General features: G+C 35.2%; 1 protein-coding gene across 2 annotated transcripts in view; it reads left to right on the top strand.

The window, feature by feature from the left end:
- The window catches only part of COG5 (component of oligomeric golgi complex 5), a 171,842-nt gene that overhangs the window by 39,804 nt on the left and 117,580 nt on the right, over nucleotides 1-14,458 (top strand). The window lies entirely within an intron of this gene.

Genomic DNA, 14,458 nt, shown 5'->3' with positions numbered 1-14,458 from the left:
AATGGAAAATTTTGTTGTGAATTTCTAAAATTTTGTGTATTGCTTTGGGTGGCAAGGTTCTGGTACTGCTCAAAATCAAAATATTGTGCTTTTATTCATGCATTTTGAAAGTTGGAGGAAAGGATCTATTTAGAATGTCCTCCACATTGAAGGGCAGCACATGTGCGCATGTACACACACATATTTATGTTATTTTAAGCTTAAAACTAAAGTCAGAGAGAGATATTAGGGTCAGTTAAAACTAGTGGTAAGAATGAAAAAATGTTTATGTACTTTTATGTTAAAGAGCTCAAGTATTTGCTAGTATTTATCATCAAAATAGACCTACAAATAAGAGGAAACTGAGACAGAGAGCAATCTAGTTAAAAGTGCAGAGCCACTGTTAGAACCCTGCTGACTTCTCTCTATCTGTAGTTGGCCCTGTCTTTTTAGAAAATTTTGAAGGTTGTTGGGACCTATAATTGTATGATTTGAGTTCAGTTACTACTTATTAATTATATAATGTTTGGCAAGTCAAACATTTCTGGGTCAGGAAACAAATTAACAGTGCTAATATCATTTTTTTTTTTTTTGCTAATTATTTTTGTTGAAGTATATTTCTGTGTTTTGTTAAAAATCCCTGAGACAGCATTTCCAAGTTGTATTCAGATTATTTTGGGGAAAAACAAAAACAAAAACAAAAAACATCTGGGGTCTCTGTAAGAAATAGGAAAAAAAGCACAGGTGTGGATAGTGAATTTTATTCCCTCCACAGGTAATTAGTGGTTAAGGGTATATAAGCTATACAGAAGGATTCACAGAAATGATTATTATTTTTTTTGGGGGGGCAAGCAGTGCTTAGTATAGTTTCTTTTTATAAACCAAAAATTGGTTTGTTGATTACAAGGTTATCTGATTCTTAGCAGGATAATCTTGATTTATTTTGTTTTTAAGAAAGATGAAAATATCTAAACCATCTGATTGAGAATCAGATTAAATTTTTTTCATGAAAAAGATTAATATTAAATTGCCTAAGTTAGAACTTACAAAGATTCTTGTTTCCATAGTAACAGATTTTCACACTTGTGCAGTTAATACATTTTGTATTAATATAGGAGCTTAATTTAAAAAAAATTGTTGATTTAAAACCAAATTTTGCACTGGTGGTGGGCAATGTGAAAATACACATTTTGGAGTTTTTAGAGGTTTAAACCTATAACCCTTAAAGCAGATGCAATAATGTAAATCAACTTTACCTTAATAATTAAAACAATTTTTTGTTATAAAATAATTTTATACATTAATATTTAGTTTATAACTTGGAGAAACAGTTTAACTTTCCTAATGATAACCAAGCAACTAATGTGAATTTAATACCCATATATCTTTATTAAAATTCTTTTTGAAAAGTTATTTTTCTTTTTAGTTATAAATGTTTTTATTGAATAAGAATTTTATAGCCTTAAATTCCTGATATGGAAGTCTTTGATTTTTAATGTTATATATATGCATTCCTAAATTTGGAAAATTATGACTGAAAGAGTAATTCATTAATTTTTTGGTAGATTTGATTTTTTTCCCCCAGTTTGTCAATTGTTTATACAACTGTGTTATTTTGGGATTACTTTAACGCCTTCATATATGTACATATTTCGTTCACCTGTCCCCAAATTCTGGTGCCAGTGTACACACTTATTTTCCCTCTACTGTCCTATCCTTATTCCCCTCACCTGTGTAACCATCATATTTTTCAGAGTCTAAGATTTATTTTTGTTTTGTTTTGCCAGCCTGTTTTCTCTGCTTATTTGTATTCTGAATGATCTGAACTACCCCTGGTAACTGTCTTTGTGAATGAGTAACTTGCTGTTCACATTTACATTGCACTGATCGTATGAGGTCATTCTTATCCAGATTGTGGCAAGTTCTGATGCTACATTTTTGATGATTTTGAGTTTATTATTTAAAAAACCCAACTTTGTGAAATTTTGGAATTAATCACAATTGAAAGTTCTTTGAAACTATTTGCGAAGTATATAATGCAAAAGCAGTTTCTTATTGCTGAAAAATCAGTTTTTAAATTTTATTGCTTCAAGAGTGCTTTTTTCAATGAATACTTAACATAGCTAACTCAACTCTCTCTAATACTGAATCCAGGGAAGAAAGAATTATTTCAGTTTAAAGCCAATTCAAAAATTTCATTTGGCTTCTCAACTTTAAATTTCTTTCACAACAAATGTTTTACCAGAGAAAATAGAAATGGACCATCTGCTGAAACCTCCATCAAGTGGGGAGTAGCCAAGGTAGTAGAGTCAACAACATTGGTGATTCATTATATATAAGAGAATAATTGAAAACTGATTATAGTTGAATAAGTACATGTATCAGAATTGTATACTCTTAACAGGAAAACTCCAAAAAAAAAAAAAAAAATTCTTTACCCATCCTTCCCAACCTCTTCTAAGTTGAGAATTTAAAAAAAATTTATTTTTTATTTTTTACACTATGTAGTTATAAGTCATTTGCCAGCATCACATAAATATATATTTCCATTTTCTGATTCAAGCCTAGATTTTCTGATTTAAGCCTGACTCTTAGTCATTTTTTTAAAGATTTATTTATTTATGCATACAAGAGCCAGGGTACAGGTCAGAGGTGTGAGGGGTGAGAGGATTCACCAGAGATAGAGTGGGGAATAGAACCGGCAGATTGACCAAAGTACACTGCTGAGGAGGGCAGCGGGCAAGTCAGGAGAGGTCTGCTGCGCCTTGTGGGTTGCTCCCTGGCTGGCAGGGGATCAAACTCATGCTGCAGAAGCTGCGGACAGCTTCATAGGTTGTGTCTTAACCCCTTGCACCACCAGGGAGGCCCTATTAGTCATTTTTAATCTCTTTCTGTTGTCTTACTGTGGCCTGTCATTTTTAGGTCCTTGTCCAAATTGTTACCACCCTTATTTCCAATTTTCTGGCCTACTGTTTTGCTACCTTTTATCCCTCTTTGCAACATTATATTTCATAGGATTCAGTGATTGTTCTTCTTATATTTCAACAAAAGTGCTACACAGTCATGTTTGTACATTTTTTTCCACATTGGTTTCATTTCTGTTGCTTTGTCTTCTTTGCATAATTCACCTAATATAGGTTATTATGCAGGATAATTGGTTGCTGTGTCATGAAACTGCAAGTCAGTTGAAGGACTGTATTTCACAAAGGTAAGGCACAACCCCTCTTCTGTGCACACCCTGTGCTCACTCTGGTGGGAGATGTAACTGAATTACTGTCTATGAATGAATGGTCTATTATTGCAGCTAATTAGACACATAATGCTTTTGTAAGAAGGCTTCCATTCGTTATGTGTAGAGCCAGAGAATGGTAGAATTCCACCACAGGCTCTTTTCACTCTAGACTCAAGTTTCCTTTGGGGAAAATGGGTGTATTTTAAGAATTAATAATAGTTAACGACTATGCTCACTGGCAACTTTTTCCTTGTAAACTATATTTTCACTGACATCTGTCTTGTAGTTTTCATTTATGGATGTAATATTGGCATTTATTTTGGTGTGATTTTAATTGGAATCGCAGGGACTTTTTGCATCAGTTTGGGAAGAATGATCTTAATACTGGGATTCTAATTTGTGGATATGATGTCTTTATTGTTGAAGTGTTTGATTTATTTAATCAGTGTTTTATATAGATCTGGCACATTTTTGTTAGATTTCTATCTCGTTATAGCATTTCTTTTGTCCTATTGAAATAGCACCTAGTCTTTTTAAAATAAAATTCCAACTATTTATTTTTAATATATAGAAATGTAGTTTTTTCCCTGTAATTGACCTTGTGTCTTGCACTTTACCAAACTTAATCATTAGTCTTGAGAATTTATTTTGTAAATTCTATATCGGCAGTGATCAGTAAATAGAGCATTACTTTTACTTGAATTTGATTTGATAGGACTGTGTCTGGAGAAGCAATCAGCCACAGGTTCTGAGCATCACTGAATATACAAGGGTATGCTGGGGTATGCGAATGCAAGGACTTGACTACTTTTTATCTAGTTCATTTCTCATTGTTGTGTTTGCAGTTAGCAACCTTGAGAGATAAAATAGTGACTGTCCGGAGAAAGAACAGACTTGCTTCTGCTTGTAGTAAAACTAGTACATTTTCCAAGCTCCGTGTTTTTCAGCTGTGACATAAATCTATTGTATACAGAGCGTATCCATGTTCATCCCTCTGCCAGGAAGACTTGGAGGGGAAGCTGAACTGTCACTAGCTTACTGTATGATAAGTAATAAAATCCTTTATCTCTGACCCAGGTATTTTATGTCTTCTGCCAGCATCCACGACAAAAGCAGATTAGTTTCATAGCAAGGAAGAAGGGCAGAACCCTAGACTCTTCATGATTTTTGACAGTTTTGGCAATAAGGATACATTGTTGACAGATGTGGCTTCCTGCAAGAGAAAAACAAGAGCCCTTTTGGATCAGTTTGGGGATGATAAGATTCAGTAGCAAATACTCTTCTTTAAGTGGAAGACTAGTAGGCCCCCTACTGCCTTACCTGTTAATGAATTTTTAGAAGCTAAACAGTGAGACAGACAATTAAACAAAGCTGCCCAAATGGTGCTTTGGTTGTCGCATATTCTCTAGATTAGAAGAAGAAAGAATGTTATTTCAATGAAGCAGCAAGCATCTGGGCTCCAGGCAAAAGACAGTATGACTGCAGTTGCTGAATAAAGGGCTCCCCAGAGCTAAAATAAAAGGTTTCAGCAATGAGGGGACAGTTTGGGTAGACTGAAAACATTATAAGTTCATTTATTGAGTCCAAGTAGGCAGCCACTTAAAATCGAAGGCAATGTAATCTTGCTTATTGGTGTAGAGCAATTCGTTCCCTTTGTGCCCTCTGATTCCTTTCCCTATCTCTGCTAACCTCAGTGCTTAAGAGAAAAGCCAACTATGGTGAGGAACTCAAGCAGGGGGAGGAGAAGTCATACAAAAATTGTAACAATAAAATGGAAAAACGAAAAGGAGGGGGAGGAATTCTAGCTTTTATAGTTCTGTTGTATGCAGGTACCCATGTCTCCATCCTTCCTGGACATGTAGGCCTAGAGCACGATAAGTGGCAAGGGAGGCTGCAGGTATTGGGGCTGTGGATTGCAACTATAGTAGTGTCCACAAGGACAAATTAAGGACACCCTGGGCCCAGGCACTTGTCAGCGCTTGGGAGTACACAAAGAAGAAAGTGCTAACCACCCTGGGGGAAGGTGTTTAGAGGAGGAAAAGTCTCCTTTACCTTATCCCTCCTCTGCAAGATAATCTCTACTATTCTGCCCATGCTCCTTGCTAGAAAATAATGTCTCCTAGCAGTTGCAGCTGTAGTCTTATCTGTGTGGGGGTTAAATTCCTTGGTCTGTGTTCTTTTAGAAGGGAAATCACTCAAATGCAAGAAAAGCTGAAGTGTGGGCAGAGTCTTTAAGCCTATTCAATGTTCTATTATTCTGCTTCTCTCTGCTAAATGTTATAATTGGTATTGATGTTTTTTATGAACTTATACTGTGAATGCTTATAAATTCACAGGAGATTCATCTATTCATAGATTGTTGCATGTCCCCTCCCTGGTGATCCAGCAAGAACAGTGTATCATCCTAGGAGGAAAGAAAAAATCATAGCTTTAGACTGCTGGAGTCTTTGGCCATTTCCTAGTACAGCAGTGCCACCTGCCTGACCCAGCTACCAAGTGCACCTCTTGAAAAGACCTGCTAAGGTCGTCTTAAAACACCTGACCCATGACTTCCTGGCCCCAGGTCATCATTTGGGCATAGGGTAACTTGAACTTGATGACGAACAAGAAAAGAGCCAAAATAAAGCCCACTGGTCAATGTAAAAAGTTTGTGCAGGGGTGCAGCTAATTGGGCTTTAGTGTTAGCTAAGTAGTCATACTGGTTTTGCATGAAGCAATGAAGCTGCCACTTTTGGAGAATATCTTATCTGTCACTCTACCACCTGAAGCATAGTCACTGGCCCATTGGGTGGCCTCTTGATTTACAGAAGTTCCTGTAAATGCCTGGTTGACTGATGTTTCAGCCAAAGGAAAAGCTGAAGGTCTCATTGTGCTGCTGAAGCTGTTGACCCTCAATAGCCAGCTACAGACAGCTGAAAGTGTGATTACTCCCTCCCATTCTCAGCTCTGACCAATAGTCCCCTTGATTAACCGGGTTATATTTTTATTGATTCTTGGGCTGTTGCCAGTAGCCTGGGTTTCACATGTACGACTCTGGACTTGATGGATTGATAACATCTCTCTTTGAGACTGCTAACTATGAAACAAATTGCTGCTGCGGGTAAGATAGTTTGGGATACAGAAGCCTGTAAACTCCAGACTGTTGCTTTTTCCACCTGCATGGTTATGGTATCAGGTATAGCAACCTGTCTACCATAGTAAACTAGGCCACCACTGTGTCTTTGGTTTTTGGAAAGGAGACATCTCAGTTTTTCTCCCCCTTTTCACATGCGGAACAAATTATATTCCCTCCCCCCAGAATACAGGGTTATTATTTTTTTCTGTTTCCCTCCCCTGGCCCTTAATGGGTTTTCAGTAGAGAGTGATAGTGTGTGTTGACTTTCTTAAGTGGTTTTAGGCAACTACCCCACCCCCAACCACCCGCATACCTACCCCTGCCACTTACATTAGAGATTATAGAAACGTTTCATTCCATGGTGTGAAGAAACTGTGAATGGATTGCCTTCCCTTTGTGTCTGTGGTCTCCATGGGTTCTATATTTTATGCTAGTACACATCCACCCTTTAACAATTCATTAACATTTTTTAGCTCAATTATTTTTACTGGTCTCCAGTATTGTCATCCCTGTATACTGCAGTGCTTATGTCCCATGTGTCTTTCCCGTTTTTCCTTAGAGTTTGTGATGGTGGGTTGCCCTGTAATCTCAGTTCTTTTGACAGCAATTTACCATGATAATAGTTGTATTTCATAACCCCATTTGTAATATTTTTGTTTGGTTTTATATTCAGAGCAATGTTAAATTCATTAAATTGTTGAAAAATGTTTCCTCTTCTTCTAGTTTAAAAAAAAATTGTGTAAGAGCCATATTAGACCTTCCTTAAATGTTTGATAGACTTCAGTAGAGAATATATTTGAAGTAGATTTTATGTTCTTTAAGTCAAGTAAGCTAATAGACAATATGTATTGGAATATGTATTTTTTCTTGGTCAATGTATGAGTTTATCAATTTTAGTAATGTTTTCACATAACCAGCTTTGGGTTTCATTGTTTTTAATGAATTATTTTCTTACTGTTTTTTTTCTATTTTTTTGATTTCTGCTCAGATCTTTAATATCTTTTTCCTTCTGTGTTTGTGAAAGTTTCTTTAATAGATTTTAATCGTGTTCACTATGGCTTTATCTAAATACCGCAAATTTGAATATTTTATTTTATGTCATGTAGTTTAGTATGTGTTCTAATTTCTCTTGTGTTTCTTTGCTGATACATGGGTTATTAATAGGTGTGTTTTTCAATTTTCAAATATTTGATGACTTTTGTGATTTTTTTGTTAATTGATTCAAATTTATGTAATTCCATTATGGTTAGACAACATTTTTTGTGTAATTTCAGTTTTTAAAAAAATGGTTTAGATTTTTTTTTTTGGTTTAGTTTTGCTTAATGTCATTTGTCTTGGTGAATGATCCATCTACTTTTGAAAATAATGTATTTTCTTGCATCTTTCACATAGTGTTCTATAAATGTCAAATAGGCCAAATTGATTGATAGTTCGTTCAGATCTTCTTTTGCCTTACTGATTTTGTTTACTTGTTCTATTAGGCTTTTAGTGGAAGTAACCTTTTATTGAAAGAAGAGTTATGACATTCCAACAGTAAATCTGGATTTGTCTATTTCTTCTTTCACTTTTCCCATTGTTTACATGGTGTATTTTCATTGGATAAGACTTGAGCATTTGCTGGGACTACATCAAATTAAAGAGCTTCTGCACAGCAAAAGAGACAATAACAAAAACAAAGAGAAACCCCACCAACTGGGAGAACATTTTTGCACCCAACACTAATGATAAAGGACTGATCACAAAAATCTACAAAGAGCTGATGAGACTCAACAACAACAAAGAAAATAACCCAGTCAAAAAATGGGCAGAAGAGCTAAAAAGAAACTTCTCTGAAGAGGAAATGCAAATGGCCAACAGACATATGAAAAAATGTTCAACATCACTTGTAATCAGGGAAATGCAAATCAAAACTACCATGAGATACCATCTTACACCAGTGAGAATGGCACATATTAAAAAAACTAGCAACAACAAATGTTGGCGAGGTTGTGGAGAAAAAGGAACTCTCCTGCACTGTTGGTGGGAGTGCAAACTGGTCCAACCACTATGGAGAGCTGTGTGGAGATTTCTGGACCTACTAAACATAGAGCTTCCATGTGATCCAGCAATTCCACTCCTAGGTATTTACCCAAAGGACACAGAAACATCAATTCCAAAGAACACCTGCACCCCTATGTTTATAGCAGCACTATTTACAATAGCTAAGCTTTGGAAACAGCCCAAATGCCCAAAAATAGATGACTGGATCAAGAAGATGTGGTACATATATACCATGGAATATTACTCAGCATTCAAAAAAGATAAACACATGCAATTTGCAGCAACATGGATGGCGCTGGAAGGGATCATGCTCAGCGAAATAAGCCAAAAAGAAAAAGAAAAATACCGGATGGTCTCACTCATAGCAGGAATCTAGAAAACTTAAATAAGGGATCAGGAAAATGAATAACTATAAGAAAGTGAAAATCAAAATCAACAAAAAACTATGAACCAGAGACACTTTTTGGGGGGTGGGAGCCGGAAGGGGAGGGATTGGGGTCAGAATGGGGCATGTGCAGTTGTATGGGGGAATATAAAAATAAAATTTATTATTTAATAAAAAAAAAAAAGACTTGAGCATTTAATGAAATAAAGATGTGTCATTATCCCTAATAATATTCTTTGTTCTGGTGACTGCTTTGTCAGATATCAATGTTGCTATTCCCATTTTCTTTTAATATGATTTGCGTGATACATATTTTCTCAGTCTTTTGCTTTTAACTTACCTGTATTCATTTCTAAGGTGTGTTTTCTATAGTTTGTCATATTTTTTATTATGATTTCTGTCTTTTAATTGGAGTGTAGCGCATTTATATTTAGTATAATTTTCCAGATAGTTAAATGAATGTGAGTCTTCTACTTGAATTTGTTTTGTTCTGTTCATTTTTTTTCTTTTCACTTGCAGACAACATGTTTACTATTCCATATATTTCTATCAAGTGAAGTACTAGTAGAGGAATACTAACATTATTTTTAGTAACAAATAAAATGGAATAGTAGTAAGTACATAAAATGGAAGTAGTTTAGTCACTTAACTATTAGCTTTCTTATTTTAGTGCTGGTTTTAGGTTTTACAATATACATGTTTAATTTATCAGTCTGTAAATAATATGCTACATAATATATAGTTAGAGCCTTACTATAACTTCCTTTGAATCCCCTTCATTTTTTGTGCTGTTTTTCTAAAATTTTTCTTCTATTTGTTATGAATTTATAATACATTATTTTGTTTTTAGCAGCCAGATTATCTTTTAAATAAATTTTTAAGGATAAAAATGTTTATGCATAATTTACAGTTTCTCACACTATTCATTTCTTTTTGTACATCAGAGATTCTGGTATTTTTCTTTAGTTTGAAGAATTTAATGTGACTTTTTTTGTAGTGCAGGACAACTACATTGACTTTTTTTTTCTTCATTTAAAAATTTTTTTTGTTGTCTTATTAGTTCCTAATGGAAAGTCTATGTCTTTCTTTGTTCCTTGCAATGTGCTGTGTATTTTTTCCCCTCTGACTCGCTTGAAATTTTCTTTTTGTTTCATTGTTTCCATAGTTTCTTTATGATGTGCTTTGGTGTAGGTTCTTCCATGTTTGCTTGGGGTTCACTTATATTGTTGGATCTGTGTTGTTGTTGCTGCTGTTATTTGTTTTTTGTTTTTTTAATATTTTATATAATTCTTACATCATTTTTCATTTTTGCACAATATATGCATTTTCATTTTGGTTATATTCCCCATAAAATTGCACCCCCCCCTTATTTTGACCCTAATCCTTCCTCTCCCCCCCCCACCATGTGTCTCTGGTTTATTGTTGCTTGTTGATTTTGATTTTTACTTTGTATTAATCAGTCTTTTTCCTGGTCCCTTATTTAGATTTTCTAAATTCCTGCTATCAGTGAGACCATCCAGTATTTTTCTTTTTCTTTCTGACTTATTTCGATGAGCATGATCCCTTCCAGCTCCATCCATGTTGCTGCAAACTGCATGTGTTTATCTTTTTTGATTGCTGAGTAATATTCCATTGTGTGTATGTACCACATCTTCTTGATCCAGTCATCTATTTTTGGGCATTTGGGTTGTTTCCATAGCTTAGCTATTGTAAATAGTGCTGCTATAAACATAGGACTGCAGGTGCCCTTTGGAATTAATGTTTCTGTATCATTTGGGTAAATACCTAGTAGAGGAATTGCTGAATCATATGGAAGCTCTATCTTCAGTAGGTTGAGTAATCTCCACACAGCTTTCCATAGGGGTTGGACCAGTTTGCACTCCCACCAGCAGTGCAGGAGAGTTCCTTCTTCTACACAACCTCGCCAACATTTGTTGTTGCTAGTTTTTAATATGTGCCATTCTCACTGGTGTAAGATAGTATCTCATTGTAGTTTTGATTTAATCACCAAAAACCCCAAATAGCCAAAGCTCTCGAAAAAAAAAAAAAAAACAAAAGAAGGGAATGGAGGCTTCACACTCCCAGACTTCAAACTATACTACAAAGCCATAATCATCAAAACTGCTTGGTATTGGAACAAGAACAGAACACACAGACCAATGGAATCGAATAGAAAATCCAGAAATAAACCCACAGATTTATGGCCAACTAATCTTGGACAAAGGAGTAAAGAATATGCACTGGAGCAAAGAAAGTTTGTTCAATAAATGGTGCTGGGAAAACTGGGTCGCTACATGCAAAAGAATGAAGCTTGACTACTACCTCACACCATGCACAAAAACCAACTCAAAATGGATTAAAGAACTAGACATAAGACCTGAAACCATAAAATATATGGAAGGAAATATAGGCAAAACACTACATGACATGCACCTCAAAGACAACTTTACAGACACATCACCCAAAGCAGTGATAGTGAAGGCAAAGATAAACAGCTGGGACCACATCAAATTAAAGAGCTTCTGCACAGCAAAAGAGACAATAACCGAAACAAAGAGAAACCCCACCGACTGGGAGAACATTTTTGCACACAACACTAATGATAAAAGACTGATTGCAAAAGTCTACAAAGAGCTGATGAGACTCAACAAAAACAAAGAAAAAATCCAGTCAAAAAATGGGCAGAAGAGCTAAAAAGGAACTTCTCCGAAGAGTAAATGCAAATGGCCAACAGGCATATGAAAAAATGTTCAACATCACTTGTAATCAGGGAAATATTGTTTTTTTGATCAATATTTTAAAAATCCACTCTGTTACTTCAAATTCTTTTTCCTCACATATTTTTTTTTCTCCTGGGACACTCATAACATTTATTTTAGAACCTTAATATTGTCTCATATGTCATTGATGCTCTGTTCATTTGTAGGGTTGGTTTTTTTTTTTTTGTAGCTTTAGTTTAGGTAGTTTTGTTTGCTCTGGTTTCAGGTTCATCTCTCTTTTATAATATCTGACTGGTGTTGAACCCTGTCAGTGGATTTTCAGTTCAAATATTGTGTTTTTCAAGAAGGGAGGGAAGAGCACAAGGTATTATGGCAATGGCGCACGGGTGAAATGGTGGTGGGAATTCTATGGGGACCGCACCTAAGGAGAAAACAAGCATTGTACAAAAATGAACAATTGCTGTTTTATATATATATATATAAATGTATATATATATAAATATATATAATATATAATGTATTATGTACAATATATAAAAATATATAAAAATATATGTAAATATATGTAAATATGTATGTAAATTTAAAAACCCAAATACTGTTTTTCACCTGTAGATTTTATTTTATTTTTTTAAGATTTATTTATACAAGCACTGGGGTACAGGCCAGAGGCGTGGAAGGGTGAGAGAATTCACCAGCAATGGAGCAGGGAGTAGAACAGGGAGAAGGACCAAAATACACTGCTGAGGGGAGCAGTGGGTAAGACAGGAGAGGTCTGCCGTGCCTTGTGGGTTGCTCCCTGGCCAGCCGGGTATTGAACCTACGCTGCAGAGGCTGCGGACAGCTTCACAGCACTGCACTCAACCTGCTGCGCCACCAGAGAGACCCTATTTGATCATTTTTATAGTTTCCACCTCTTCATGTTTTTCTATAAGTCTGGACATAATTATAGTAAATATTTTAACTATGTCATTTTTTTGCACCATGTTATTTCTAATAATTTTTAATTGGATACTGATTAGTGCATTTTGATGTCTTCGTTAATGAATGTTATATTTTGTTCTGTCAATCAAATTACTTGTGGCTTTGTTTAATCTTCTTGACGTTTGTTTTAAAGTTATTTTAGGGTAGGTTGAGAGGATGCTTTAGAGGATTACTCCAAGACTGCCATTAAGCTATGCTCCTTCAGAGGTCTATACTGACTACCTTGTGTTGAATTGTGGTTTTTTGTTGTTTTTTTTTTTTTAAGATTTATTTATTTTTATACAAGAGCTGGGGTACAGGCCAGAGGCATGGGAGGGTGAGAGGATTCACCAGAGACAGAACAAGGAGCAGAACAAGCAGTTGACAGAAATACACTGCTGAGGGGAGCATTGGGCGCGACAGGAGAGGTCTGTGGCACCATGTGGGATTCTCGCTGGCTGAGATCGAACCCGCACTGCTTAGGCTGCCTCTTTGAGTCTCACTGTATGTGTTCATAATTTAGTATTCCACTGAAAACTCAGCAAGTCCTATATAGAAATTTCAGAAACTGTTTCTTTGCATACCTTACATTTTCTTTCCTATTTTTTGTTCTGTCATAACATCTTCAACTCAGATTTGTCTCTTCAACTTGTTTCAACCATTATCCTCTGCTTGTGTTTTCCCCTTGTGTTATATAGGGGTAAATGTATTTAGGCAGAAAGTTTGAATGAACATAGAGTTTACTCCATTTTGTTTTCCAGGGATCACAGTCTCACATTTCTGTTGTCCAGTATCTGAAAATGGTAGTTCTATAAGTTTTGTCTAGTTTTCTGTTGCTAGGGTAATTTCTATACGGTGATTATCCTGTTAGGTTAGAAACAAACATCCCATATTTATTTTTTTTAAATTATCATGGAATTTATTTAAAAAACTTTTATTGAGGCATCATTGGTTTACAACATTGCTCATGATTCAGAGGTATAGGTTTAAGTTCATATCTCTTCATATGTATTACTACACTGCATGCACCACTGGCATGGAATTTCTTTTAGCAAAATTTTGAACTACCTTAAAGTATTCTTTTTTAGTGCTATCTTAAAGTTATTAACATTTTTGGTGGTTTTTCTTTCTGTGCCTTATTGCTTATGTTAGAGTCTAATAATAGGCCATTAATATTTTGTGATTCGTATTCTTTGGATTTCAAATATTTGCCCTGGACAGCTTTCCTTTTAGTGCCACTGCTGTTATTTTTCCTTTTGGAAAGAGAGAGCACTGCTGGAGAAAATCTCATACTATACAGATTGATGTCTTTGCAAATTTATGTCTTCTAATGTCTAGTCATTTCCCATTCTCTCACAAGTGTTATTACTATGGACCAGGAATGGGCAAAATTCTCCTGTGAAGGACCTGATAATAAATATTTCAGGCCTTGTGGGCTATACACAATCTGTATGGCATATTCTCCTTTCCTTCCCATCCTCTTCCCTTCCTTTTCCTTTTCTCCTCCCCCTTCCCATAAAAAAAGAATGAGAAACCATTCTTAGCTTGAATGTTGAACCACAGACCTTAGTTTGATCATCCTTGACATTGACAGAGACAACCTTCCCTTCTCACGTTTTTACCAGACGATATTCTTAGTTCATTGAAAAAATAGAACCTTGAACTTTTTTCAACTTCTTTCTTTTTATGCATTTCATCTAAAATTCTATCTGAAAAAAAAATAAAATAAAATTCTATCTGTATCTTTGGTTATTTGTCCATCTTCCGTTCCCATGTCAAACAAAGATATATATATAGCTTTTCATTACCTAGCCTGTGGATTCCTGCCTTTGTCCTCTTCCAAGTTGATTTATTACCTTGCTCATTTTGCTCTTCCCTTACTCTTCCAACTGTATTCTACAATGTACATACTTTCTATTTGTCCTGCTGTTTGAAATTTTGTGTTTATGACATTATAAAATGTTGATTTTAAAAGAAAAAACCCCAAATCACAATAGTTTATCTTAAGTACTTTTAATTAAGTT

Source organism: Talpa occidentalis, unplaced genomic scaffold (genome assembly GCF_014898055.3).
Source record: "Talpa occidentalis isolate TD23 unplaced genomic scaffold, MPIMG_talOcc4v2.1, whole genome shotgun sequence".
Taxonomy (NCBI): domain Eukaryota; kingdom Metazoa; phylum Chordata; class Mammalia; order Eulipotyphla; family Talpidae; genus Talpa; species Talpa occidentalis.
Note: the sequence above shows the minus strand (reverse complement) of the source record. Positions and strands in the feature narration are given on the sequence as shown.